General features: G+C 37.3%; 1 long non-coding RNA gene across 1 annotated transcript; it reads right to left on the reverse strand.

The window, feature by feature from the left end:
- Window positions 1-2,753: 2,753 nt before the first annotated feature.
- LOC136256243 (uncharacterized) lies at window positions 2,754-8,729 on the reverse strand. Its single transcript, XR_010701398.1, has 5 exons — window positions 8,471-8,729; window positions 5,595-5,641; window positions 3,489-3,527; window positions 2,946-3,046; window positions 2,754-2,895 (listed from the first exon to the last, which is right to left on the reverse strand). It is a non-coding gene; the product is annotated as an uncharacterized lncRNA (long non-coding RNA).
- Window positions 8,730-27,013: the final 18,284 nt, after the last annotated feature.

Below are 27,013 nucleotides of genomic sequence, written 5' to 3' on the forward strand. Positions count from 1 at the left end.
TGACACTACTAGTTACACACTTTAGGGTGATAATGTCACTACAAGACACTACTAGCTACACACTGTAGCATGACACTACTAGTTACACACTGTAGGGTGATAATGTCACTACAAGACACTACTAGCTACACACTGTAGTATAACACTACTAGTTACACACTGTAGGATGATGATGTCACTACATGACACTACTAGTTACAAACTGTAGGGTGATGATGTCACTACAAGACACTACTAGCTACACACTGTAGCATAACACTACTAGTTACACACTGCAGGGTGATGATGTCACTACATGACACTACTAGTTACAAACTGTAGGGTGATGATGTCACTACAAGACACTACTAGCTACACACTGTAGCATAACACTACTAGTTACACACTGTATAGGGTGATGATGTCACTACATGACACTACCAGTTACACACTGTAGGGTGATGATGTCACTACAAGACACTACTAGCTACACACTGTAGCATAACACTACTAGTTACACACTGTATAGGGTGATGATGTCACTACATGACACTACCAGTTACACACTGTAGGGTGATGATGTCACTACAAGACACTACTAGCTACACACTGTAGCATAACACTACTAGTTACACACTGTATAGGGTGATGATGTCACTACATGACACTACTAGTTACACACTGTAGGTTGATGATGTCACTACAAGACACTCCTAGCTACACACTGTAGCATGACACTACTAGTTACATACTGTAGGGTGATGATGCCACTACATGACATTACTAGTTACACACTGTAGCATGACACTACTAGTTACACACTGTAGGGTGACGATGTCACTACATGACACTAATAGTTACACACTGTAGGGTGATGATGTCACTACAACACACTACTTGCTACACACTGTAGGGTGATGATGTCACTATATAGTTACGTACCCAACATATATGACACTAGTTATTGTGGCATGTTGGGACATTACATCACCATACAGTGTGTAACTAGTATTAGCTGTATTGCCATGCTGTGAGATTATCACCCTACATTGTGTAGCTAGTAGTGTCATGTTGGGTAACTATAGTATAGTGACATCGTCACTCTACAGTGTGTAACTAGTAGTGTTGTGTAGTTACATCATCACCCTACAGTTTGTAACTAGTAGTGTCATGTAATGACATTATCACTCTACAGTGTGTAACTAATATTGTCATGTAGTGACATCATCGCACTACAGTGTGTAACTACTGAGTAGCGTCATGTAGTGACATTATCACTCTACAGTGTGTAGCTAGTAGTGTCAAATGGTGACATCATCACCCTACAGTGTGTAACTAGTAGTTTCATGTAGTAACATCTGCACCCTACAGTGTGTATAATAACTAGTAGTGTCATGTTGGGTAACTATTGTTATAGTGACATCATCACCCTACAGTGTGTAGCTAGTAGTGCCATGTATTGACATCATCACTCTACAGCATGTAGCTAGTAGTGCCATGTATTGACATTATCACTCTACAGTGTGTAGCTAGTAGTGTCAAATGGTGACATCATCACCCTACAGTGTGTAACTAGTAGTTTCATGTAGTAACATCTGCACCCTAGAGTGTGTATAATAACTAGTAGTGTCATGTTGGGTAACTATTGTTATAGTGACATCATCACCCTACAGTGTGTAGCTAGTAGTGCCATGTATTGACATCATCACCCTACAGCGTGTAGCTAGTAGTGCCATGTATTGACGTCATCACTCTACAGCGTGTAGCTAGTAGTGTCTTGTAGTGACATATTATCACCCTACGGTGTGTAACTAGTAGTCATGCTACAGTGTGTAGCTAGTAGTGTCTTGTAGTGACATCATCACCCTTCAGTGTGTAGGTAGTAGTGTCACGTAGTGACATTATCACCCTACAGTGTGTAACTAGTAGTGTCTTGTAGTGACATCATCACCCTACAGTGTGTAACTAGTAGTGTTATGCTACAGTGCAGTAGTGTCTTGTAGTGACATTATCGCCTTACAGTGTGTAAGTAGTAGTGTCATGTAGTGACATTATCACCCTACAGTGTGTAAGTAGTAGTGTCATGTAGTGACATTATTACCAAACAGTGCGTAGCTAGTAGTGTCATGTTAGGTAACTATTGTTATAGTGACATTATCACACTACAGTGTGCAACTATAATGGTGTCATGTTGGCTAACTATATAGTGACATTATCATTCTACAGTGTGTAACTAGTGGTGTCATGTTTGGCAGCAATAGTGACATTACAGTATAACCTCTATATAATTAATATTATATTAATTTAACAGACACTTTGGGACCAACCAATTGCAAGTTTGTTGATATTTTACTGTTACAAGGAGGTTATCCTATCTCAGAGGTAATAGGGACCTAATACACTGATCAATAAGCACCTTCATAATACAGTTTAACACTGTTTCCAAGGTAGCTACAGAGACACATAAACAAAGCTAAACACAACAATGATTATTTAGAGGCACTCAATACGGAAAAAGTTAACCTGAATTGCCATTATAAATAAACACCAAGTGTCGCATGTTTCTACCTTTTGTTTCATCAAGATAGTTTGCAATTTTTTTTTTTGCATAATTCAGCCAAAAGTGGTGCCCCACCTACTCCAACACCCTTATATCACCCTACATGGTGTACAGTAGCTAGTAGTGTCATCTTAGGTAGTAGTGTCATCATTGGGTACATTATCAAGAGTTTGAACGGTGTAGCTCCGTATTATGCAAACCCCAGTAACAAACCGTAAGTATAAATTGGAATTCTTAACAAAGCTCTGGATGAACTATACAACACTATTTCATAGCACACATTACACGTGAAAAGTCAAGTTTGTCACAATATCATTTAGCAGTATTAGGAAACAGTTCTCAAGAGTATTGATGACCTGCAGTACACATGATAATAAGCAGCAACACAGAACAGAATGTAGCTTACATTGAGAAACACTACACTGTGTCTAGCATGGTTCGAATCGACCATCTTGTTCCTTGGTGTCTTCTCTATAACACATACATCTCCAGATTCTTATAGCACACCTACAAAGTTAGAGTTGAACATGATATAACAAAATGGAAAATGGAGAAAGCACATGCACACACATACTTTTGGACTACATTATCCAACATGCACACACGCACATTAACAAAGCAAAAAAAAAGCAGAGCCATGTGAAGCACAGCTGCAATGCTTGCCAGCCAGTAAACCAGAGCTGGGATGCCTGTGCACTACTCAGGAGCTTGAGCTTCAATAAACCACAGGAGAACTGTCCGAGTCTCACGGAGAGAGGTTGCAGAACTATACAGTATTACCATACTGTAGGATATACATTTTAAAATGCAATCCGTTACAGTGACTGTATATTGTTTCACTTCCACAGAGTTTCGAATGAGACCAAAAAGCTGCTAAAGACCAAATGGCCTTGCTTCATGTCGGATTTGTCAAACCCAATAAATGTGTATAGCATATAAGTACACTCACCAGCAGTAACATGTAATTCTTGGGTGTCCAGTAGCATGTCTGTAAAAAAGAGATGTAATAAAAATTAGACTCTGGGATGGGTGTGAAACTGCAGTATGCAAACTATAGACACTACTATAGTACATGACACTACACAGAGAAACATGTAGTGAGAGACACATGTATCCATGTATCACATACACAGAGACACATGTAGCAGCATTACATTATGACTACATGTGTCTCTGTGTACATGTGTCTACTGTTGCTAAACTACATGACACTACTATAGCGTGTGTGGTGTGTGCGTGTGTAGTGTGTGTGTGTAGCATGTATGTGTAGGGTATGTGTGTAGTGTGTGTGTGTGTGTGTAGTGTGTGGTATGTGTGTAGTGTGCGTGTGGTGTTCGTGTGCATGCCTTAGTGTAGTGTGCGCGTGTGTGTCTCTGTGTAGTATGTAGAAAGTCTGTGTGTAAGGTATGTGTGTAGAGTGTGTGTGTGTGTGCAGTGTACCTGTGTGTGTAGTATGTGTGTGGTGAGTGCAGTGTGTGTGTGTGTGTGTGTGTTTGTGTGTGTGTAGTGTGTGCACCTGTATGTAGTGCAGTGTGTGTCTCTTTGTAGTGCGTAGCATGTGTGTGTAGTGTGTAGAGCGTGTGTGGTGTAATGTGTATTTGTGTAGTACGTGTGTATGTGTGTATGCAGTGTGTGTTTGTGTGTGTTTCTGTGTGTAGTGCAGTATGTGTGTATTAGTGTGTGTGTGTGTGTGTGTGTGTGTGTGTGTGTGTGTGTGTGTGTGTGTGTGTGTGTGTGTGTGTGTGTGCGTCTCTGTGTAGTGTGTAGCAAGTGTATGTGTGTGTGTGGTGGTGTGTGTGTAGTGTGCATGTGTGTGTGTAGTGTGTGTGTGTGTGTGTGTGTGTGTGTGTGTGTGTAGTGCAGTGTGTGTGCGTGTGTGTGTAGTGCAGTGTGTGTGTGTGCAGTGTGTGTGGGTCACTGTGTGTGTGCATGCCTATCTACTTATCTATGTTGGTCCATACGCACCTACGTGAGCAAAATCGTTAAATGATAAAAGCAGCTTGTACGTAAGAAAAGCGAAATGAAGTTTGTAATAAACAGTTACGAGTAAACTTTGTGATTTCTTTCTGGCAGGCTGAAACATGGGTGACACGACTCTCCTTAGACTTTTTGATTTACTTTCTCTTCAAGTTTTACAGGCATTTAATAACTGAAAAACATTGGTACAGGCCTTGTAGACTTCCAGGAATAGCTTATCCCTTTGAGTTGAAAGTGGGTATGTCCCTTACGAACGTGAATGAAAATGAAGAGCAGCTTTGAGGCTTTGTTGAGAGGATTGGCGAGAAAAAACATGATAGTTAAACTATAAAACAGTTTAGAAGATACTTCTGTGCATAACATGCCATCTAGCATTAATTTTACTCTTCCTGTTATACCACGTCATCACTAACACAGTTAGGTGGGCTACATTTCAAAGGTCCCAAAAGAGTTTCATTCACAATTACAAGTGGGGGTACTTTGTACAGAGCCATTGGAAGGGATAAGCTTTTGAGATGTTTGCCATGAAGACAGCAGGAGAAAATTCTGTTGGGGAATGCATTTTCACACTTTTAGATACTTACCTAGCTCTGGTTTTATTTTCACAACCAGATCTGGAGTGTTCGTGAAGAGAAACTGTGCATGCTTCTACATAGAAAGATAGTTAACAAACAAGTCTTACCAGAGATTTCTCTTACTTTCTTAACGAGGAAAATCTCAAAAGTTATCCCTTCTAATGGCTATCTGTACAAACAATCCCCACTCTTATTGCCATTTTTGTGCTATGATGTAATTGTGGATAAAGCTCATTAAATAACTGGATGGGACGGACTTGTACTGGAGCACACTGAGAGTGAACTTTAAACTTACAAGCATGCACTAAACATGTCACAATGCATGGCCAATCTTAGGGAAGAATAATTCACTACCATGAAACTTGACAATGATACAATATACAAATAGAATTTGTGACATAAAAGATCTAGAGTAGTAGAGAAGTCAAGGGCATTATGTAGTGTGGAGAACAACTATCAAATGAGTATATTCATACTTTCATTTAACAGTTAAAAAAACTTACACTTAGAATTTTTCTCGGGTATGTGATACCAGCGCTCTATCATCTGGCTACAAAAAAATAAATCAAGTGCATTACACTGCATATACCGTATAGCCTAAATATTTCGAGGGGAAACATTTTTTTTGCTGATTGTGCAGTGTTGGGGGGGGGGGGGGGGGGGGTGGGGTATCAGCAAAATTTTATCCTTGAAATATTTAGACCTCCCATAGAGAGTAACACATTTGGGTAGTACAGTGGAACCTGTGTTACGGTCAACTGGATTAAGCGGTCACCTTTGTATAACGGCCATGGTCACGAGGTCCCAAATATTTTCCATTACAAATGTATGCATTGTGGTCTGCATTAAGCGGTCACCTGTCTAACGCGTATAACGGCCAACCAAGAATTTGCCCATGAATCACTGTATACATAACTTTCTTCTTCGTATAGCGGTCGCTACCTTTTATGGTGGCTTGTTAAGCAAATTGCCTGGCCCCACGGCATCATTTCAATTAATGCGCAATTATCACACTTCCTGCCTTTCAATGAATACTATATAATCTATCAGTCTTCATTGCTTAATCGTATTCAATAGCTATAACCAACATCCATAACAGGCTCACCTTGCCATTTCTGTACTAAAATATTACTACATTGCGGTTGGCGCGAGCCTCTTTATAATAATTACTCATTTATAATGGTTATAGCCACTAAAATGTTGCTGACCACCTTATGCAGGTTTTCTCTATAACAGCCACCTGTATATAAAGGCCAGATATATCTGGTCCCAAGGTGACCATTATAGACAGGTTCCACTGTATTTGTGAAAATTTTACCTTTAGCAACACTTAACCCTTAAACCTGCATAATCAAGAAAACTGGATTTAAACTTAATAAATACGCATGCCTTGCATAGAGCGCTGTAACTTTCGAAGCATCCATTCTATGGCTATGCGATTTACATTATTCTACTTGTGATGGAACAAGGATTAAAATGATACCTAGAGTTTTACCCTAATGTTACATGGTGAGGCCATGAAAATAACTTTTTGGTAGGGAACATGCAAACTTTTTATTACATACCTCTGTAAAATGGTCGATGACTCGATGGTAGTTGCTCCTATCACCTTGCAGTGACTTCCATTGGACTTGTTGTGAATTTTTGTATCAGGCAATATATGATTTACGTGAGTAATCCCACAATCAAAAGTAAGCATGAATTATGAAACACGGAGACTTGACTTGTCGATGTTCATCACTTCATAATAAGTAAGCCACTGTAGTTACAGTGCTCCTCCAAGTAGCCCAGTGGACACACTTTTTAAATCTATGCGTGTTTGTAGGCTGTAAGAATTAAGTTATCTCACCTAGTGTCACCATGCGAGTCCATATTGTGTAAACATGCATTTTCGAAAAGCAGATTTAAGGGTTAACCTTGAAAAGAAATATTTAGGCTATACCTAGTAGTAATACCCCCACCTTTGATGTTGGCCATGAAAAACAAATTTATAAGGTGTCTGTATAAGGAATAAGGCATCTGCTCTAGTACATTGCCTGCCTTATGATCTCAGGGTGGTTGACGATCCACAAAAGTTGGATTTCTTACCAAGAGTGTACCTTGACCCTTGACTTCTACATACAGCAAAAACTTAAATGAAAATTTCAACAATTTGTTTGGATAAAAGCAACTATTAAACTTTCGTGCTGTAAAGTTTCCCACCCAAAGCTTCTTTTTCCTAGGACCTTCGGTGATTATATCAGACCATGTATGGAATTATTGATAAACACCACTTGTCACCCTTAATCACTCACAAACCTTAATGCACTAGTTTGTAATGTACCGGACAGTAAACCAGCCACGTCTCAGGATATTAAACTAAAATTTTAACACAAGATAGATAAGCACCCAATACCTTATTTAAGCTATTAAACAGAAAATAAACCAAAAAGGTAGGTTTCCAAGATCACGTTACAATTATTGAATGTAAAAGTGCTACTTGAAATGATGCTTGTACCGTCCTATGCCAAAAATCCCTTGTTTAAAGGATGAAGATCGTACAATACAGGATACATTAGAGTGACACCTCCTTGACAGTAGGTAGTATAGGCATGCTGTCTACTTCTAATAACGATACAGTCGAGTCCTTTGTGGAGACTTAAACCCATATGCATGCCATACAATGGTGATGGGATAAGGTAGAGGTTTAACCAGTTTGTATACAATGCATTTATTGCTCTTTCTACTCCACAACCCACATTTTTAAAAAAGCTGGTAGCCAATACTACTGGGTTCATTTTTTTTGCGCGATTTTTTTTTGAAATATAACAAGTAAATAAACAAGAAACAGCAATTGAAGTACATGTGATGGAAGCATGCACCTGACCCTCACACATTGCAAGGTCAAGTGCTGCGATAGTAACTGGACTGGCAGGGTTACAGTAAAGAAAAACTGGTGGAGCATCTAATCCAGGACACTACACTACTGGTCTTTCGAAGCAGCAGGCAGAAATGCTAACCTCTTGTAAGCAATACTAGCCGCACCTCCCATTCCCCCGAAAAGTAGGGAATACCAATGGGGTGAAGGAGCCCATTTCAACATCACTCACTATAATATAGCTAAGATCAGACCGACTTTCTTCTTTTGTGTGTGGGTGGGGAATAAGTGATCTAGTACACTTCCCATAGAATTTCTGTGTAACGTTTCACCAGCTCTATGGTGGGTGCTGATTGGCCACTTATTCCGCACTCACACACTAAGAAAAAATTCTGTCTGGTCTACGCAAGACTACCATAGCCACGCCAACTGGTGCATTTTATTTAGAGAAAGTAGTCTGGTACCACACTAGCCTTTCAAAACAATATAATCTCAACGTGTGTATCTACTTATCCTACTTACCTTTAGTCTGTTTGAGCAGTTTTCTCTGTGTGCTGACCACTCCTTGGGGGTAGACTTGAGTTCTGGACAGAGCCTGGTACCACTACATCACGTGCGTACTGAATGAACGCTAAATTTTTAATTATTTGCCATGTCAGGAACAGAGGAAATTAACGCCTCGACGTGTTAACAAACCAGGTCAGCAGTGTTTATAAATTCTTAAACTTTGAGCATTGAAACTTATGCAATTGGAATTTGCGAATTCCATTTGCCTAATGTCCTAGTGAGCAAACGGTAAAGTAAATAGGCGCTTCGCGCGCGCAGCGCGCAAAGCGCCTATTTACTTTACCGTTTGTAATATTAGACTTATAATTGGCCCCAAAATACACGGATCGTGTAACTATATTACCACTTCCTGTGAACCAAAACAAATATAATAGGAAATGAAATATATATTATAAGTTTGGCTTCATTGAAATCTGTCAATTTTAGAAGTATACCATTGTTTGAAATGAGGAAATATTACCACTGAATGTGATATGTGTAGAATTAGTGAGAATTAAACAGGCACACATTGTGGGTAGTTCATGTCTGAAGAACTAGTTTTGTGTAAGCGTATGTATCAATATCATTGCACCAACAGAGTTAGAAGCTCAGCAAGTTTGCATTGTTGGCTTCTTCATGTAAGGTCAGCTGTGTTAGAATTGAACTTATGATGATATACAGGTTAATGTAACATCAGAAATTATTAGTAAGTATACAGCTGAAACAGTTAACCTGATCCCTACCATAAACATTGTACTTTGCAACTAACATATAATATTTCATGTTATCTATACCACATGTAGCAGGATATCTTGCAGTGTTGATATACACAAGTTTATGGTGAATGTAAACTAGTAAGGTAGCAAACAACATGAAAATATGAACATCCATGCAGAACATCAATTCATCATGCACGTGCAAGTTTGGTGTAAAGTGTTTCAGCACATTCTATAGGTATCAACAGGAAATCAGGTCTGATTGTAGAGTACTGAAGAAGTGATGACTTACAATGTTTTGTCCCGGAAGTGATATAGTTGAAATTCACAAGAATTATGTACCTAAAAAAATGTGCCTTGAAAGTATGTAATTTGAAATCAGGTGCTATTGTGTAGTTACTGTAGCAAAAATTGACATAGAAGTTCAAAAAGTACATGTTACATTCTTAACATCTTAATAAGCAGCTCATGTAGGGGAGTGGATAATAATAGGTGCACATCAAATTAAATTGCACAGCACTAGCTATATGTACATGTTCTCATTGCATTACTCATGTATATTGTTGAATATCACTGTGTATCATGTATCAGTTAAGACTGATCTGATACTACTTATTTATTTTTATTGTATTAATTACTGGACAGACAGAATAATTGATAGCTAGCTATGTCCAGGGGACCAGAAGTTACAAATCAATAGTTACAACAATAATCATGTAATTTAACTAAAAACTGTTCAACAGTGGGAAATTCGATTGTTTCAACAGGTAAGTTATTCATTGTTTTGGGAAAAAGCTGAATTTGTATGAATTGTATGGTTCTTACTGAAGGAGTGATGAAATGAAGTGGATGTTGGTGGCATGTAGGTTAGGAGGTGGTGGAAAATATGAAGGAATTTTTAAGGCAGAGTGATCATTATAGAACATTTTTAGCCTTGAAATCTTGAGTCGATGTGATAAGATGGGCCGCTGAAGGTCTACAAGCATAGATGTAATACCACTATTCCAATTGTAGTTGGATGTTATCAATTGGGGTCCCATACTGATGATGCATATTCTATAGGGTAAGGTGGACCATGGTGATAAAAGCCATACATTTGTATTGATGTATACAGTATGTTTAAACAAGTAGGCCCTTTCTTTAGTACATACATTGTCACTACAAAATATGTACTGTTACAGTTTATCAAGACACACGGTAGTGTGTCGTGCGGCCCAAGAAGCCGGCGCGCCACACCGTGAGTATATTTACAGGAAGAAAGTAAACGCGATTTTCACACCTTTGTAGCTCCGTGATTCCTTATCCGATTGAAACCAAAGTTGCTACAGAAGTGCCGGCTAGGTAGGGGAGTCCACATTCCAAATTTAAAGAAAATCGCTCCAGTCATTTCCGAGATACGAGCGGCCAAAGTTTGGGTTTTTTTTCTTTGTTTTTTTCGGTGGGGACTATTCTACGGAACGGAACGGAACGGAATGATGGACTAAACCACGGAACGGAACACTTTCTCAAATTGAAGCTTGCAACTTACCATTGCTGAAACTTCCCTTATAAGTTAGCAGTGGCATCTCCAGTGGGTGATTAAACATAAGATAAAAAGAATTAACGGATCGATTGTGGGTTTTTGTTGGTTGTCATTAGTAACGAAGTATTATTGTGGGATGAGTTGTATGTATCAGTGATGTTCATCCATACGGAAGGGAACTTTATGTAAGCTGTTTGTCTTATTTAGACTTTAGAAAACAGTCTGAGCCGGTCTTTCAAGTCATAAGTCAGTGTATAAATAAAGCAAGCAGGAAGATACTGGTAACAGGAAAGCGCTAGCTGAATTAAAACTTGAAGAATTTTGTGCAGAGTGTGAGGAGCAAATATTTTGGCAGACCGCAAGGAGGATATATTCTGCAAACATCACTGAAGTGTATGCATGGAGTTATTTATATATTAACAGCTGGTGCAGTGGACTAATGCCGTATTCAATAGTGAGCTGATTTTATCTGTTGCACAATTCAAGGATGTATCTGACTGCTAGCCTTGAATCAGCCAAAACTCCAAGATCAGCCAAATCTCTATTATAAGCTGCATGTGAAACCATGCCCGTAGCCACCAGGCAAATGTGATTTGGACCAGGATGTGTGTGTAATTTCAATGTATCTAGTCAGACCTGAAATGGAACACTCACATTAATTACATACCACCTAAGAATCCTAGGATTTCTTAAGTGTAACATTTCACATGCTTCACTTCAAACAAAACAGGTTAAATTTGTTTGTTTATTTTCAAGTGATTCCCAGTCCAGCTGGTCCATGAAATTACAATGGGATCACATGTATTTGTTACAGTGCGGGCTGTCCTGTGTTGGATCTACTCTAGAGTTGAAATTTCAAGGTAGACTCACTGCCAATGTACTGACACTAGTACTGTTGTAGCATGTTTAAGTGGAGGACAAATGAAATAGTAATGCTAGATTATTTATGTATACAAATTTTTCATAATGAAATTGATATCCCATTTTGATTTGTACTTCCACTTTGCAACATATTCAAGAACAAGAAGCTACCACACTTAATCTCCAACCACTGTCATTAATTAACCAAGATCTCACTAGTCTGTAATTCACCTTGCTGTAGTGATTTTATTGATTCATCTGTATGTTTTCTTCATTTTCCTTTGAAGTTGTACCAAGAGTTCATAATAAGGTGGAGAGTGTCTAACTTGAATGCATTCACCAAACACCCTGCTTAAAGTAACACCTCGGCCTTATTTCAGAACAAAGGCTTTACCTTCTTCAGCAACACTAATCAACAGTTTTCCATCCCCCAGTAAAGGTGTTGATTTGATGAAAGGTGAACTTTACGCAGGGTGTTTGTACGACCATACTGAGAGTTAGACACTCTCCCCCATACAAATCAGTATTACGAACTCTTGGTTGTACAGTATAGGTAAACAAAGATAAGTTTCTCTCCCATCTTATTCTAGGATTTCTATTGACAAGGAAAATTCAATTATTTGTATACAGGCTCAAAATTGAGAAAATATAAAGTGAATTAATATTATACAGTCAGTTTGCTTTTGGATATTTAATGACTCCAACCACAACAAAAATTCGATGAATCCATGCATCTCATCACTGGTCGTCTGAACATTCTGAAAGTGATACCTCACTCAATCAACCATATATTCTGTTTATTAGACTGAATAAAGTCATGATTACCTAAACAATCACTTAATTAATGTTTTATAATTATCCTATTCCATTTTCCTGGAGGTTCCACTGATAAAATGCAATTTCAGCAATGATAGCAGCTAGCCAAGCTGCAAGTTGATTCAGAAAGCATTCCATTCTGTAAAATAGACCCCATCCAGAATTCAACTCAGTACTCAGGCTGAGATATCTGACAATAGTCCACTACTCTGTTAATGAATCATTGATGTTCACACAATATAGCCTCCTTGAGGTATCTGAATGTTTGCTCCTCACACACTGCACAAAATTCCTTTAGATTCTGCTTAGACTGAGTTGATTCAGCTTGTCACCATACTTGTTTCCTTTGTAGTGTAGCTATACACATACCGATTTATGCCGACTAGAAAGGCTGGGCCTCAGACTGTACATTCTAAAGTCAAGTGAGTAAAAATAACTCATATACTAGTAAAAACAAGTCATGCATTAAGTTCCCTACTTGATATATCCGAAGATGAACACACTGAGTCAGCTATTCCCACAATTAGTACTTCATTACTAATGACAACCAACAAGAACCCACAATCAATCCTTAAATTCGTTTTATCTTTGTTGGGGTACGTTTGATTACCTGCTGGAAGTGCCACTGATAACTTGTACAGCAATGGTAAGCTGCAAGCTTCAATCTGAGAAAGCATTCCGTTCCGCAGTTTAGTCCATCATTCCGTGATGGACTAAACTGCGATTTGTGATTTCTATTTGATCATTAGATGACTTTTTAAAACCTAAATGTGACCGGATTTGCAAAAAGGGATCTTCCACACACATCCAATTTACCAACTTTGACAATTCATAACTTCAGATTGGAAAAAGCCAATGATTTGAAATTTGTTCAGCAGTGAGTAGCAACATAGCTGAATGGATGGAGAAAATTTCAGGTTTATGTGTTACTTAAACACTAAGTTATGGTCTTCCAAGTTCATAGAATTGGATGTGTGTGGAAGACTCCTTTTTGCAAATCCTGTCACAAATTTGCAACATGATTACAGACCATCCACCTGTACCAACAATGTATACACTTACATGTACATCACACACACACACACACACACACACACACACACACACACACACACACACACACACACACATACTACACACAGACTCACATGCACACATATACATGTAGAGTAGAGAAGTACATAGTCAAGTATACATACTCACAAATAAACTTAGCCTAAGGCACACCACAAAATCACTGCACAAACACACACTAGATCATTGAAGCACATACATACAGTACATACGTACGTACATACATACATACATATGTACATTCATACGTACATACATACATGGCTACCTACGTACCTACATATGTATGTATATGTATGTATGTGTGTGTGTGTGTGTGTGTGTATGTATGTATGTATGTGTGTGTACATACATACATACATACATACATACATACATACATACATACATACATACATACATACATACATACATACATACATACATACATACATACATACATACATACATACATACATACATACATACATACATACATACATACATACATACATACATACATACATACATACATACATACATACATACATACATACATACATACATACATACATACATACATACATACATACATACATACATACATACATACATACATACATACATACATACATACATACATACATACATACATACATACATACATACATACATACATACATACATACAAATGTGTGCATCTGTACACAGAGATACAGTACTACACATGTACTACACCTTACACAACAAATATACAAAATAATTTCTCACCAACCATTTTTTGTATAGCATGAAACTTTTTTCCATGTGTTCGAAGACCTACAGGATAATAGTAGAAAGATCTCAACTTATCAACTTAGACCAACATCCAGTTGATGACACAAGTAATCACTACATTCATATAACAGTACCTGACTCAAATGCTCGACACTCCTCCTTAGACCAAGGTCTTGGTACTGTATCTACATGTATACCAGCAAACATAAGTGTACTTGTTAACACCTTTTATTAACTGTAAATAAAAATTCCTGGCTTCCATATCATTATGTAATAGTAGCAATGATGCAGTATTGCCAACAGCTGTTGCATTTAACCTGACAATTTTGGCCCTAAAATCAAGCAAATTTAAAAGCTAAAGACTGCCAAACAAAACCCATCAGAACATGTATCTCTTGAGCAAGCCATTATGTAAACCTGTCAATTACACATTTTTTTGCAATTATTTCACGAATACCATGGGGGATTTGAAGCTAACAGGGTTTACAGCAGCCCCTTTTCTTAATGGTCAAAGAGACTCCACAATCACTACCATGCTAAAGCCACAAGTGGAGTACTGTGCATGATCATGTTGGTTTACTAGGGTTCATCAACAATAAGCTATTGATATAATAGTAACAACAAACAACAAAATGGCTGCATTCAACACATACTGTGCATCAAAATACAATGAGTGAGTTAAGTTTGCAAAAAGGACACTGGAACACCTTGATAACCAGAACACTTAACAATGTCCCTTGTTAAGAGAATTAAGAAAACCCCTTCCTGCTGAGGACATATTGAGACAGTATATGGCAACAATCTTAGCAACAACTACAACACACATACATATGATTGGTACTCATTAGCTTACTAGTGATTTGTTGCTTTTCACTGGTGTTGTCTGCAGTTAGTGTAAGTGCTTCCACTGCTTTATTGATACTATAATGACATTCTTTCAGTGTTAATAGAGCCTAGTAGAAATTTATACTGATAATTATTAATGGCAGAGACCAAATACATGGAGAATTACACAACTGAAAAGCAGCCGTGTTTTTCCTTTTCAAAATTCTACATGCATGGTCACAGTGGGATGTATACATTTTATTTGCTGCTCCAGTGTGTTAGGCATTGACAGATGATGATAAGACACTGTCACAAACATAGTCACATCATCTTTCCTTGTGACAGCATGAAGTTAACAGGATTTTGCAAATCCTTTGTCATACCATATAGGGGAAAACTTTTGATAGGCAAAAGGTTCACGGATTTCAAAGTTTCCCCACAAATGCTGCTGCTAGCTGTGATGAGTATCGTGGGAAGTCCTGCAGCAGCCCTGTGAGCTAAGCCAAGCCCTCTTATTGGCCTCTTATTGGGATTGCGAATCACTTGATTGCGAATCACTTGATTGCGAATCACTGTCTGTAGCTAGTCATACATGGAGCCACACCCATTTATTAAGCAGTGTGAAGGCACATGCACTGCTGTGTGCATTCCCAATGTAGCTATACTTTCATCCACTGCGAAAGTTTAACCATGAATAAGTTTGTTTGCCCTCTACTGCAAACGTTTCACCCATCGAAACTTTCCCCCTATACGGTAATCTAGTTGGTGCATTGGATTTTACTGATTACTCAATACACTGACACCAGGGGAAAACATTTTCCTGCAAAAGCATATTGCATCCTGGTACTAACAGCAAACAGTTTAGGTACACTCAACCTATGGAATTTCAGTAGATTCCCTTTAGTTGATCAGTGTCATAGACTTACAGGAAAATATACTCATCCAAACAAACAAGTCATAGGAATTTTAGGGGTCATAGCCATAAAAAGTAGGGAAACAAGGGAGGTCACATACACCTACAAATATACTAGTGGACTTCAATCCCTACTTTAGTCATAATATGATCCCTAAAATTCCTAATTTTTCTTCTACTTATTTGTTTACTGTTTTGCAACATAATAATGACTGGTGAACCAGCATATATTGCATCAGAAGAAAGCATTACCATATGTGAATACGTACCCCAACTATCAATTACTGAAAAGTGAAGTAGCCATTACACTTCATTTTCAGCTATGTTCAGCCCATTACACAAAGTTACAAACTAAAAGCATTATGAGAAGCACCTCCATAATCAATCCAGCCACCACAGAAATATGGACAATTTCTGTTACAAACACATGTAGTGTTGTTTTAGTAATGCATTTGACTTTTAGTTTTAGTTTTAGTTATAGCTGTAGATAGAAAAAAGTTTTAGTTAAAGTTTTAGTTTTAGTTGCCATCTTCAATACATTTTAGTTATAGTTTTAGATGTTATATTTTTATAGTTTTAGTTAAAGTTTTAGTTTTAGTTACCATCTTCAATACATTTTAGTTATAGTTTTAGATCTTAGATTTCAAGAGTTTTAGTGTCAGTTATCCATATGGTACCATTCAAAACAGATACCATAGTATTAAATATGATCATTTGGTTTTTCTTGCATGTATACCTACATGGCTTTTGGATTTAGATGCAAATATGTAAGTCAGTTTATATGTTAGTTGCAATGATGTATATATTTAAATGGAGGTTAATGTTGGGAGGTATGCAATAATGTTATTTACTGACAGCTTGTAGTTGATGACCAGGTAGATTCAATAGGGTAAATTGGTTCCACAATGCAAAGTAGGCAGGAAACAGTGAACATTATAATTAGGATAACCCTCAAAAGCATGCATCAGAAAAGAGTGCACAGATGGCCACATGGAAAGTTGGAAAAAGTTTGTCCCCGCTCAAAGCCCACCCCTAGATCTAGGAGACTACGTACATTCAAAATATGTGTATATATTGTGAATATATAAGCAGTGTAAATAATAATAAAACAAACAAAAATCAAAAGCTAAATTAATAAATAAATAAATAAACAAACAAATGATACATATCAGGCTGGGGGAAGATATGCACCCACATGCAAGTCTCATGGAGTAGACTTTTTCCCCATTCCATGCGTTGCCTCCATTAGCTTGAGGTGTGATAGTGCAGGGTTTCATTAGGATTGGTAAGATGACATTAGAAATTCATGTGGCTTCAAATATAGGAGAACTGTGGAACCCTACACAACTTACCAAAACAACCACCATCACTAGACAGTGGTGGACAAGTGCCACATGGCAAACAGTATTTGTGTTATTGTATTGAGTAGTGCTGTGTGATAATTGTGAATAATTAGCTATATGTGTGTTACTACAATATAGCAAGGTACTTTTAGTTTTAAACAATCAACAACTTTTATAATTGTAGGTGGTAAGTACTTTTAGTTTTAGTTTCAGTTATTTGTAAACATTAAATGATAGTTTTAGTTTTAGTATTAGTTTCCGTGTAAAAACTGAGGCACTTTTAGTTTTAGTCTTTAGACAAATCAGAAAAACTTAAGTTTTAGTTTTAGTTTCAGATAACTAAAAGTAAAAGCCCTAACTAAAACTACTTTTAGAGTTAACTAAAACAACACTAATATGGAAGCCATCATGCACTAGCTACCGCGAATCAACACCTTGCACTATCAGCAAGAAGAAATAAGACACAAAAGAAGACAAAGGTAAGCCCATGATGTGTACATTATATGTACTGTGGTATGCCAAGACACCTGTCGGGTGAAGCAACATATCTAACAGTGAAAAAATCAAGCCCATACCCTTAGCTGTTATCGAGTTATGCTTGTCTGAAGGTATCAGTCAGTTGTTAGTTAGTCAGTCAGTCAGTCAGTAGAAAATATATTTAAATCCGTAGCAACTTATCAAAAGCATTTTTAGCCCTCTGAAAACACTTTGGGCTTGCTAACCAATACTTCAGGTGTTGTGAGGCTGGTTTCTGTTTAACATTTTTTTGTGAGAAAGTACAAACTTCCATGATCCCATTACTTAGCATGGCTGTTCACCCATAAAATTATTGCTATAGTGCACCATACAGTACAACGGCAGGTTATATGTAAGCCATATGTAATTATTGCATGTGTACAATGGAGATAATTAGCAAGCATTTCACAGAGATGGGAACTATGTTGTAAGGCCTTCACTAAATAGGTCAAGTGAAATTAAAGCATCACAGAGTAAACACAAAGTATCATCCACTTCTTCCTTACTGCATGTACAAACCAAATATGGTGAGAGAAACAAAGCCAGACATCTGATTTCAGACACAACAGTAAACCATACAAGGATATCAGTGGCGGATCTAGAAACTTTCTGAGGGAGTTTCAGATTCCACTCAACTTCAGCCTAGCTGAAAGTTGAAGACCAAAAAAAAAAAAAAAAAAGGTCACAACCAGCTATATAATGCCATAATTGTGATTTCAAAGGCAAGAGTATGGAGTTTTGCCTGTAGAAAGTCCTTTCTATAACACACAATGTATGACTCGTGGTGATTTTACCACCCACACGACGACTCGTCAATAAAGTTTGGGGGCGCTCTATTTTCAGAGGGAGTTTCAGCTGAAACTATTGCAACCCCCTGTATCCGCCACTGGATATGGGAAAAAACCCACAGTAAAAGATCATGCAGACTATTTTATACTACAACAAATGGGGAGAACCTACCTGCTTACCATAAATGGAATAAACAGGCACACAAAAAGCCATAGCATTAGGAGCTTATCTACTACTCATACAAGAAGTAAAGAGATTCCCAAGATACACTTTGTTTGGGTACATGACCATACTCACAACCCACACATTGTAGGAGTCCTGGGAAAATTCACATTATACTGTAATGACCTTATTGGCAACAGACAAAAGTGTTGGATACGTACACAAGCTTCCTAGGCCATCCCTCCTTCCAACATACTAGAAAAAGTAAATCTACTGCATGCATGTAATACATACACACATTATCCACAAAATGACACTACACTCTATATACACAAGAATAAGGATAAATTAGAAATTTTAAATTCAATTATGAATCATAAAAAAGTAGGGAAACAAGGAGGGGTTGTCTACATCAAGAGTACATAATAATAATTTATTACTATGTACTCTTGCCACATCCAAACATGAAGATTTCTGCTAAAAAAACAGTGAGATCTACACTGATTACTCTTGCATTAAATAGCTAAAGTTCGTTACTAATCTATAACAAGTGATTTTTCCATTAGAGTATAGCTGATTGCTCTATTAGAGTAAAAGTGACTGTTCTATTAGAGTATTTCGATCTGAAATACCAATAATGAAATTCCATGTGGGTATATCAAAAGCATGTGGGCGATGATGCAAAACTGCTAATCAAGTTTCATTGGCCTAATCAAACTTAAATTTTCCTTATATTTGTTTGTTTACTTTATTGTAACATTGCTACAACTGGTGAACCCGGGCATACCACATCAGAGTGCCAGAGTTAATGTTTTTGTCTGAATGCACCCCCCAGCTATCAGTTGCTGACTCGAAATGGTAGCAAATTACTTAGTGGCCATTAAATTTGGCTTTCGACTATATTCAGCATGTTATACAGCGCTACAAATGAAAACAGTAAGAGAAGTGCCTCTGCAATCAATCCAGTAACCATAAAAAATATGGACAATTAGTGCACCCCAACTATCAATTACTGACTTGGAAGTAGCCAATATCCTTTGGTTTCAGCTATGTTTAGCCCATTTCACAGTGTTACAAATGAAGGAGCAGTAGGAGAAATGACTCCCATTTATAAATGTAGGGAAGCCATCGTGCTACCATGAATCAACACCTTGGGCTATCAGCAAAAAGGAATGGGATACAAAGGAGGACAAAGGTAAGTTCATGATGCATGCATTGTACATACTGCGATGTTCCAAAAGACACTTCTCAGTACAAATCGACATCAAACAGTGAAAAAATCAAGTCCATAGTTATTGAGTTACCCTTGTCTGAAGGCATTAGTCAGTCAATCAGTTAGGCAGTAGAAAATTCCACTAAATATATATATTTAATTTTATAGCAACTTTTTGACAGCATTTCAGGTTGTACTGAAGGCACTTTTGGGCTTGGTTATACCTAACCAATACTGCCAAGGCGCCATGGGATGGTATTGTGAGGCTGGTTTTAAGGTGATATTTTTGGCCAGACCAAACCTTCATGATCCCTGAAAGGATTTACCTTGAGGCTGGGTAATACCAATGTTTTGGTTTGAATGATGTAAACTGAAATAGAATCATCTTCAAACAGTTCCCAATAACTGAACAAACAACATTGATGATTGCATATTTCAAGGAACTATACAGTTGACTAAAAATACTTGTACTTGTCTCAACATATGCTTCATTAAAGTTAACACCAAGAATTAATTACTAATAGTGGGGGAATCCCACCCCCCATTATCATTAACTCTTGCTAATACATTGCTTTTATACCGGGGTATTGTAGCCACCATATACAGTAATCAATTAACTAAGTAGTGATACAGGATAAATCATGACAGTACAGAACACAGTTCTTCTGAACTACACAAAGCACTCTTGACAATAAATACAACAGCTGATTACATGTACACATATTACATTTGCATATGACAAACAAACACATGCACACACATGCACATGCACATACACACACACACACACACACACACACACACACACACACACACACACACGCACACACACACACTCACACAACACCGCACATGTAGTTACCTGTTGCACAACAAGTCGTACAATACATACAGTATGCTAAACAGAACCCTTAATAGGAATATTTCCTACACTCTATTGAAAAAGCCAAACACATTGTAATTCCATTGTCCACTGTATGGTAAACAGCACTACCTGTATTTGAATACAGCAAAAAGTAAATATTAATTAATTTATCTGTCTTTTCCAATTTGTTGCCTTGCTAAAATTTTTTTAGTGCATGAACTGGTAAAGGAATCAAACCATGCTGGGACATATTTCAAGATAGTATTGATACAAAGTAAAGTCATCATTTAAAAGCTGGAACCATTACAGTACAATTTTTCTAAAACAACCTTTCCATCTCCCCAACATACACGATTGTTTGCTACCACAATTTAATATGGCAGTACTGTACACTATATAGTTACACATACACATCTTCAAAACTCTAATGCATAATCCTGTGACCAGAAATAATATTCATCATATTATGGTGGTATATGTACTTTGAGAGATGACCAATTTGGTGATACACAATCCCTTCTAAGAACCTGGTATGTATATGCCAACAATTAGACACCAAATAGATTATGGTTTATGGTGGGTGGTATACTGGAATATGGTTGCCAATGGTAATTACACTGAAATAAAGAACTAACACAAGAACCACAATGGAATCCAAGTAATATATGTAATAGCGTGTGCATACGTGTGTGCATGATTGAATCTCAGGCAGGTGTGTGGCTAATGGTAGACCCTATACTGCCAACACAATATGTATATGAGAAGCCAAGGGCACATTTCATCAACCTGCATATACACGACTCCTCCACTAAGCAATTTCCTACATTTTAAAGTACATCTTCTTGAATTTTAAGGATACAGAACTGTTAGACATGAGTGAGAATGTCATACATAAAATATACAACTATCACATTGACATACAAGCCAAGCATGCTATAAAGTCTCAATACTGACCAATTCATTATCCCTGTTCAGTGATCCACCTGGCAGGATACCTTTTTCATCAACTAATTTGTTAGCCACATTGAGATATTATGATACTGGTCAAGATCATAATGAATCATCTGCTACTGTTAACAGCTTACACATACTTTGTTCATCAGATATCTGGTTGGGTTTCCATAGTAGAGACTCTCTCTGAGAAATTGAATGATCTATAAAGCAACAGAAATCTTAAGATCACAAGTATCCTTCATCCATAACAACTCAAAATATCCCACAAACATAGCTCAATAGGTAATCACAACTGTAGGACTGTAGCTCACCCAAAATACAATAAGCATCACTTTCTAAAGCAGCAGCAACAATGAGGTTGCTCACTATATACATTGTACATGTGTACCACAGGCCAGATTGTGAAATTTATTATTGCATGTGTTTCACCTTCCTTGTGTAAGCAAGTTTTTCACCAAACTTTCAACAACCTGTATTGTATTTACTCTGGTGGTATTAAGGAAATTTTTAACAACCTTAAAATCGTATATAGTAATGCTGTGTTAGGGACAGTGTGTGGTTTCCCATAGCACACCAGGGACAATACATTCCAGTGTTATAACAGAGGTAATTGTATTATTTCTTTTACTTGTCATAAAACTTGTTAACTAACATTGTGCAACAATTATCATGAGTATTTTCCCAGGACATGACTAGTACACATAGAACCATCCTAGAAATATATATTCCTGATGATCAGGATATGCACATGTAATGAGATACTGTAGATCAAAGGCATTAGTATGGAATCAGTCCCTGTGTGCTCTCGGGATAAATAATTTTATCAATTGCTTTGCTGTTAAAAATATGATACAGCAGCAGCAAATTAAAGTCCCCAGTGCTTCCAATAGCAGGAAATCCTATTTGAAATGTGAACACTTTGATGCATGGTATCACTAACTAATATGGTCCCAGTAACATATATACAAGTATACAAACAATAATTAAAATGTACATACATTACACAGAAAATTTCCAAATATCAATGTCAAAAGCAACATTACAAACTGAAAATGAAACCCTACATCTAATTCCTGGTGGCATATTGTGCATTGCAGACAGACAGACATACACACACACACACACACACACACAAACAAACACATGCATGCACGCACACATAAAGCAAAGTCTACAGCAATTGTCGCCCAGCAAACCAACACTGGGAGGCCTGTGGGTTACTCAGGCACTTGAGCCTTGTGCAAGGCAAATCTTCCTGAGGCAGCACTAGTAACCACTGTCTAGGACTCACAGAAAGAGGTCACAGAACCCAAGTTCCAGAATGACCCCAACACCAGACAAGGACAGTTGGGCACTCACTTGGCTATGCTGGCACACACACATGCCTCACTTTGCACACAGGCACATACACACACATGCACACACACACTACACACTAGTAGCTATGAAAAAACTACTAAATAGCTATGCTTCAGATAAGGCTTCCTTGAAGGTAGCTTTGACAATTAAATTTCATACTCCAGTTAATACAGTCACTTCAACTCTATTATTAGTAGCATGAAGGTATGCTGGTCTTCTGAGAAACTTTATCCTTCATTATTAATTTAACATAGTATCAGATAACTGCTGTTACATAAACAAACATACCAAACACGTATTACAGGTATTGTGTAATGCATAATCTGAAGCTGTGCCACATCAGAACAGGACAGATAATTTCTAACAACAAAATCTATTAGGGCATTACAAAGATGGCCATTATCTATTACATAGATAATAAGAGGTGTAATGATACTACTTCTCTTGAAGACAAAGAATAGTTAAATTCCTGCACACCCCACGTAACCCAATATATAAACTAAAGCCTACATATACTCATTCCAAGCTGACCACTTTATACAATTAGTTCCTGAACAACTACAATGTCTCATTTCCTCATCAATATGCATCCCAAGTACAGGAGAGAGTGTCATGCACAATGTTGTCCACTCAAGTAAAAATACTTATATAGTCATTCATGTGATGACATCCGTTAGACAAGGATTACCTATAGCTATGGAGTAAGTTTTCCTCATAAAATTCTACCTGTCTAATACACCTGTACAAACCACAATGAAATCACTTGACTGTAATCTTTAAAATACATAAGCTTAACAACATGTGAAAACTGAAGCACACCTTATCTTTGTTGCCATGCAGTTTTACAAATGAGGTGACTCGAGGCCTTGTTGTACAAAATTCCATCACATTAAAATATTCACCAATGATGACATGCAGTGCACAGATTAGGCTTAAAGGTTTAGCCACTGGAATTTGGAAAGGTTAATAAATTTAACAATTATTATCCCTGCTGGTTTAATCCCCAGAATTTGTACAAATACTTGATGGTTACAGTTTAAAGCTAGAATGAGAACTGAGCACATGACCATGCCAGTACAAGGAATATACCCTGAATTGATGTGGGTATGTATAGATTATGTCTAATAGCCTTCATTGACTGTGTACAGCTCCTCTTATCATTACATTGTAGACAGAAACCTTCACACTCACTTCTAATTTAATAACTCATCAAGTTATTCGAAATAAAACCCTGCTCAAATAATTACACTACATAGCTACGTAGACCCCTCATGTGCAACAAATAGCAAAGTGTCTCCTTATTAATTGTCATAATATTAGCCATTACATACATATAGTTCTCTATGTATAACACCAAGTCATCTATATATATAGCTATATAGTACATGGGATGGACAAGCCAATCATTAAAATTGAAATGGACCTATCTTACTGCAGTAAAATCAAAGTGGAAACCAATTTCATACATACAGCAACAATGTGGCTTTGTACTGCTTTGCATTACAACATTTACTTCCTAGCAAAAAGGATTTTGTGCAGTGCATTTACATATTTTAAACTTCATGTGCACAGCATGTGATAATGTTAACGAGTTACCAAGTATGTACAATGTCATCAGCACTAATCCATACAAAACAGACTGTAATTGAATAAACAAAGCTACATGTAGCAGTTGTAATTGTATGTAGTATCTACCTAAAACACTACATGTGTGTGTGTGTGTGTATGTGTGTGTGTGTGTGTGTGTGTGTGTGTGTGTGTGTGTGTGTGTGTGTGTGTGTGTATGTGTGTGTGTGTGTAGTGTGTGTGTATGTGTAGTGTGTGCTGTGTGTGTGTGTGTGTGTGTAGTGTGCGTTATGTGTGTGTGTGTAGTGTGTGTGGTTTGTGTGTGTGTTTTGTGTGTGTATGTGTGCGTGTGTGCGTGCATGTAGTGTGTGTGTTTGTTGTGTGTGCATGCGTGTGCGTGCGTGCGTGCGTGTGTGTGTGTACCATCCTGTGGTCGTACCATCCTGGGAGTATCAAGATACCAACAGTGGAAAGAGGGTATTACTACTCAACAATTGTCAGCCCAGTTTGGCATGCTTCGGTCAAGGAGATTGCAGTGGTTAGGCCACTTGGGTCGTATGGATGATGATTGCATTCCTAAACAACTTGTTTGGTGAACTGATGCAAAGGTGGCCATTCCATGGACCTAAGAAGAGATAGCGTGATGAGGTAGTGGGTGATTTGCATGCCATTGTTGTTGGGGTTCCAGTTGTGTCAAGATCATAAGCAGTGGTTGGAGATGTGTTCCAGTGCTGTTGATGTTCTGGCACAGAACAGAGGGACAATGTTTTTTTTTCAATCTAGGGACTTTTTACTGTGTGTCTCAGGAGAAGGAGTGACTTACCAAGACATTGTAACTTTTGTGGAGCTAGCAACTTGTTACTGGTTCAGGAGGAATCCTAGAACGCTGCCATCATGGTTCACTGCAAGTGTGTGCGTGTGCATGCGTGCGTGCGTGCATTTGCGTGCGTGCGTGTGTGTGTAAGGCTTGTGTAACCAAGAAACCAAGACTCCTAACAAAGCATTAAGTACAATCCTTTAATAACTTTTTGACATAGTAGAACACACACACACACACACACACACACACACACACACACACACACACACACACACACCTGGATGCTATCTGATATTTGATTTCCTGATGCTTTTGTAGATGCATGAGGTCAGGGAAATAAGCTTACTATACTGTCTACTTCATTGAAAGTGATATTGAAACTAACAATTCTTAGCTATTTTACTGCCTATTAGCTCAGCCTGGTACAACACAATTTCCAATTCATGATGGAAATTAAACTGCTTCCAAATCAAGATAGTAAAATGTGCTTACAAATTAAGAACATTTCCTATAGCCACATTAAGTCAAGTTGACATTGTTTCATTACACAATATGAGCATGGTTATAAAAGGAATGGTATGGCTTTATATTGTTACACAAATCTTGAAAGTAGAAAACAATTGATTTTAGCTCCCCATATTTGACTTGGATAAATAACAGCTATATAGTTACACTGTACATAGTTCAACTTTCAGAGTCATCAGTTTTCAGATTAAATTTACAAAAATATTATTTGTTGTATATTATAACAACCATAATCTTGTTAATTATATAAAGTTCACTACAGCAGGTAAGTTAATTATCTCAACATATTCAGATATGGGTATAGATTGAATTAGGGATTAAATGTATAGTATTTTTTAAGTAGCTGCTAAAAGCTTTGTGATAATAGCTGCAAGTATACACAAGAGATGCAAGGTCAAAAAGTAAGGAGTGTAATTGTATGGTAAAAAGGAATTTGCAATATTTTGGAAACCAATGGTTAAAATATGTTATAGTGCAAAGGAATACCAGGATATCGAAAGAAAGGATGTTTATTCTGCAGGATTATTGTTGAAGTCTGTAATGTAGTCATAGCATCTGTGGATGAATTTAACTAATTCCTTGTTTCGGTTTATCTTTTAAATTTACCTTTATTTGTTTTGCTAAGTTTTCTTATACTGTGCTGTAGTGTATATGCATCTTTAGGGAATCTTCAACTTAAATTTTTAATAACTTTTTTAAAGAGTTACTGTGGTTCGTCTCTCCATCATGAAATTTGTGTCCAAACCTGACCCAGTGAGTAAAGAGTAGCTATTTTATCATGTAAACAGCCACATATTCATGGCTCTTTCATTATTTTATATTCAAATATTAATTCTGAGAATTATTATGATGGGATTTAAAACTGGCTTGTGTACGTATATGCTTCATTTTCTGGTGTGCTTTTATATATGTTTTTCAAGTATA

Source organism: Dysidea avara, chromosome 5 (assembly GCF_963678975.1).
Source record: "Dysidea avara chromosome 5, odDysAvar1.4, whole genome shotgun sequence".
Lineage (NCBI taxonomy): Eukaryota > Metazoa > Porifera > Demospongiae > Dictyoceratida > Dysideidae > Dysidea > Dysidea avara.